At 52.0% G+C, this 5000-nt stretch overlaps 1 non-coding gene across 1 annotated transcript in view; it reads right to left on the bottom strand.

The window, feature by feature from the left end:
- Positions 1–1144, bottom strand: part of LOC124587191 — a 1910-nt gene extending 766 nt beyond the window's left edge. Inside the window, exon 1 of the ribosomal RNA XR_006975331.1 lies at positions 1–1144. This exon is cut by the window's left edge and continues 766 nt beyond it. This is a non-coding gene — a ribosomal RNA (small subunit ribosomal RNA).
- Between the last annotated feature and the right edge of the window lie 3856 nt (positions 1145–5000).

Here is a 5000-nt window from a genome sequence, read left to right as displayed (position 1 = left end):
GATCGCTGGCTGGCATCGTTTATGGTTAGAACTAGGGCGGTATCTGATCGCCTTCGAACCTCTAACTTTCGTTCTTGATTAATGAAAACATACTTGGCAAATGCTTTCGCTTCTGTTCGTCTTGCGACGATCCAAGAATTTCACCTCTAACGTCGCAATACGAATGCCCCCGCCTGTCCCTATTAATCATTACCTCGGGTTCCGAAAACCAACAAAATAGAACCGAGGTCCTATTCCATTATTCCATGCACACAGTATTCAGGCGGGCTTGCCTGCTTTAAGCACTCTAATTTGTTCAAAGTAAACGTGCCGGCCCACCGAGACACTCACTCAAGAGCACCCTGGTAGGATTGCAACGGGGTCCGCCTCGGGACGCACGAGCACGCACGAGGCGCGTCGCACGCCTTCGGCTCGCCCCACCGGCAGGACGTCCCACGATACATGCCAGTTAAACACCGACGGGCGGTGAACCAACAGCGTGGGACACAAATCCAACTACGAGCTTTTTAACCGCAACAACTTTAATATACGCTATTGGAGCTGGAATTACCGCGGCTGCTGGCACCAGACTTGCCCTCCAATAGATACTCGTTAAAGGATTTAAAGTGTACTCATTCCGATTACGGGGCCTCGGATGAGTCCCGTATCGTTATTTTTCGTCACTACCTCCCCGTGCCGGGAGTGGGTAATTTGCGCGCCTGCTGCCTTCCTTGGATGTGGTAGCCGTTTCTCAGGCTCCCTCTCCGGAATCGAACCCTGATTCCCCGTTACCCGTTACAACCATGGTAGGCGCAGAACCTACCATCGACAGTTGATAAGGCAGACATTTGAAAGATGCGTCGCCGGTACGAGGACCGTGCGATCAGCCCAAAGTTATTCAGAGTCACCAAGGCAAACGGACCGGACGAGCCGACCGATTGGTTTTGATCTAATAAAAGCGTCCCTTCCATCTCTGGTCGGGACTCTGTTTGCATGTATTAGCTCTAGAATTACCACAGTTATCCAAGTAACGTGGGTACGATCTAAGGAACCATAACTGATTTAATGAGCCATTCGCGGTTTCACCTTAATGCGGCTTGTACTGAGACATGCATGGCTTAATCTTTGAGACAAGCATATGACTACTGGCAGGATCAACCAGGGAGCTGCGTCAACTAGAGCTGAGCAGCCGGCCGCCCGGGAGTGTGTCCCGGGGGCCCGCGCGAACACGCAAGCGTCCGCTCAATTATTCTGCAAACAGGAGGAGGCTGAGCTCCCCTGCACAATACACCTCGAAACCCTCTCAGGTCCCGGCGGCGCGCAGCGCCGTCCTAAGTACTTGGTCGGGTTCGAGAGAGGCGCAATCGCCCGGAGTTTGGCGAGTAGACGCTTTAGGTGCGACCACCCGTGCTCCCAACTGAGCTTGCCGCTGCCGACAGAGGCCCGGGAGCGTGCTGTCGTGGCATTGCCGGCGGGAGACAACACGCGCCACCTACGGTGACCGGCAGCTCCAACGCCAGCGCCACAGAAGGACAAAAGCCCCACTTGGGTGCCGAAGCGAACTCTCCCAGCACAGCGCACGCGCCAACACGTCCGCACAGCTGCGATACAAACCACCTGCGAGAACCGCAGAGGCGACCGAGCAGCAGACGGCGTCGCGGCGCCGAGCGCCGGGCGGCGGCGCATCCTCAGCGCACACAGTCCTCAATCGGACCAGCACACTGCAGATGTCCACCGCGCTTCGCACCGGGCCCGCGAGGACCTACTTTGGCCGCACGGCGCCGCGTGCAGGGTGCGCCGGCGCGCAGCTGCGCCGCCTGCCGCCTCCGTCGGCCGGCGCGCCTGCCACTGGCCGCCCCCACCAGCCGGCTGTAGCGCGTGCGCCCACGCACCGCGCGGCCAGCACGCCGGGAGGCCCCCCCTCACCGGCCGGGGACGGTCCCACCCAGCCACCGCCGCGTATCGCTTCACACCCAGATGCCATTCACGTTCGTGGGCATGGTGGGTATCGCTGGAACAACCGGTTGGTAGCTCAACCGATCGTCGCCATCACTGATTCACCTCTAGCGAGAACAACCGCACCACAACGGTTTACCAGTTGTTCATTTGCATAACGTCACCAGCAAACGTAGGCGTCCATCGCCATTTGCAAATTCAACGATTGTTGCATGCCTGTGTCAGGTGTCACGACACACTATGTCTGCCCACATACACGCAACAACATGTGCACGCTTCGCGAACACGTGGAAGGTGGCCCCCGTACGTATGCGATGTCCATTGCGCGAACGACTGTCAACCGGCCTCTGTCGCATGTCGCAGATGTGGAACGCAGTGCACCATGCTATCACGGTGTGTGAGAAGAGACGACTACGTCTGACAACACGCGCCACTACATCAACAGACGGCTCATGCTGATCGCCATCCAGGGCATACCACACTGCAATCCAGCTCTTATAGGGAGACGACACGTAGCTGAGTGCACAACATTTGGACCGCATGGTTCGCCGTTGTTGGCGCAGTCGTTGTACGGTCACATGTACCACGATGTATCATTCAGTACATGAGGACCAATGTGCAGTACAGTGTGTGATTTGGACGTACAACATCAGCGGACAGTTGACACAGGCCGTACCACAGCGTAGGCTAAGTGCTTCGCACATGCGAATGCCAATGAACAACTGCAAATGCCAATGAACAACTGCAAAGGGCATTGAGCATGTACGTCCTGCTGCCATCCACATTACAGTGTATAGCTGCAAGGTGTTTAACATGAAGCGATACACTGGGGACCGGGCAGTGCGAGTAGCAAACTATATTGCGGGGGTTGCAGTTAGGCAACACTACACTAATTTAACGCGTCGTATGACAATTACAGAGCAGGTTAAGGCCCAACGTGTGTTGGGTTAAGGCCCAACGTGTGTTGGGTTAAGGCCCAACGTGTGTTGGGTTAAGGCCCAACGTGTGTTGGGTTAAGGCCCAACGTGTGTTGGGTTAAGGCCCAACGTGTGTTGGGTTAAGGCCCAACGTGTGTTGGGTTAAGGCCCAACGTGTGTTGGGTTAAGGCCCAACGTGTGTTGGGTTAAGGCCCAACGTGTGTTGGGTTAAGGCCCAACGTGTGTTGGGTTAAGGCCCAACGTGTGTTGGGTTAAGGCCCAACGTGTGTTGGGTTACGTTAAGGGGCAATGTGGGTTACGTTAAGGGGCAATGTGGGTTACGTTAAGGGGCAATGTGGGTTACGTTACGGCGCAATATAGGTTACGTTACGGCGCAATATAGGTTACGTTAAGGCGCAATATCGGTTACGTTAAGGCGCAATACAGGTTACGTTAAGGCGCAATACAGGTTACGTTAAGGCGCAATACAGGTTACGTTAAGGCGCAATACAGGTTACGTTAAGGCGCAATACAGGTTACGTTAAGGCGCAATACAGGTTACGTTAAGGCGCAATACAGGTTACGTTAAGGCGCAATACAGGTTACGTTAAGGCGCAATGCAGGTTACGTTAAGGCGCAATGCAGGTTACGTTAAGGCGCAATACAGGTTACGTTAAGGCGCAATACAGGTTACGTTAAGGCGCAATACAGGTTACGTTAAGGCGCAATACAGGTTACGTTAAGGCGCAATACAGGTTACGTTAAGGCGCAATACAGGTTACGTTAAGGCGCAATACAGGTTACGTTAAGGCGCAATACAGGTTACGTTAAGGCGCAATACAGGTTACGTTAAGGCGCAATACAGGTTACGTTAAGGCGCAATACAGGTTACGTTAAGGCGCAATACAGGTTACGTTAAGGCGCAATACAGGTTACGTTAAGGCGCAATACAGGTTACGTTAAGGCGCAATACAGGTTACGTTAAGGCGCAATACAGGTTACGTTAAGGCGCAATACAGGTTACGTTAAGGCGCAATACAGGTTACGTTAAGGCGCAATACAGGTTACGTTAAGGCGCAATACAGGTTAGGTTAAGGCGCAATACAGGTTAGGTTAAGGCGCAATACAGGTTAGGTTAAGGTACGACATAGGTTAGGTTAAGGTACGACATAGGTTAGGTTAAGGTACGACATAGGTTAGGTTAAGGTACGACATAGGTTAGGTTAAGGTACGACATAGGTTAGGTTAAGGTACGACATAGGTTAGGTTAAGGTACGACATAGGTTAGGTTAAGGTACGACATAGGTTAGGTTAAGGTACGACATAGGTTAGGTTAAGGTACGACATAGGTTAGGTTAAGGTACGACATAGGTTAGGTTAAGGTACGACATAGGTTAGGTTAAGGTACGACATAGGTTAGGTTAAGGTACGACATAGGTTAGGTTAAGGTACGACATAGGTTAGGTTAAGGTACGACATAGGTTAGGTTAAGGTACGACATAGGTTAGGTTAAGGTACGACATAGGTTAGGTTAAGGTACGACATAGGTTAGGTTAAGGTACGACATAGGTTAGGTTAAGGTACGACATAGGTTAGGTTAAGGTACGACATAGGTTAGGTTAAGGTACGACATAGGTTAGGTTAAGGTACGACATAGGTTAGGTTAAGGTACGACATAGGTTAGGTTAAGGTACGACATAGGTTAGGTTAAGGTACGACATAGGTTAGGTTAAGGTACGACATAGGTTAGGTTACGGTACGACATAGGTTAGGTTACGGTACGACATAGGTTAGGTTACGGTACGACATAGGTTAGGTTACGGTACGACATAGGTTAGGTTACGGTACGACATAGGTTAGGTTACGGTACGACATAGGTTAGGTTACGGTACGACATAGGTTAGGTTACGGTACGACATAGGTTAGGTTACGGTACGACATAGGTTAGGTTACGGTACGATATAGGTTAGGTTACGGTACGATATAGGTTAGGTTAAGGTACACATTGTTGTAAGGAAAGGTTTAATGGGGGGCGGGGCGGGGCGGCCGGTTTGTTGATTGTGATTATAGTAAGTGGATGCCTGCGGCATCATCTGATTTGCCACGTCAGGATGCACCTTTGGCTCATGACAGGCGGCGCTCTCATTC

Source organism: Schistocerca americana, unplaced genomic scaffold (assembly GCF_021461395.2).
Source record: "Schistocerca americana isolate TAMUIC-IGC-003095 unplaced genomic scaffold, iqSchAmer2.1 HiC_scaffold_588, whole genome shotgun sequence".
Classification (NCBI taxonomy): domain Eukaryota; kingdom Metazoa; phylum Arthropoda; class Insecta; order Orthoptera; family Acrididae; genus Schistocerca; species Schistocerca americana.
The sequence above is the reverse complement of the archived record's forward strand: the minus strand, read 5'-3'. Positions and strand labels throughout refer to the sequence as shown.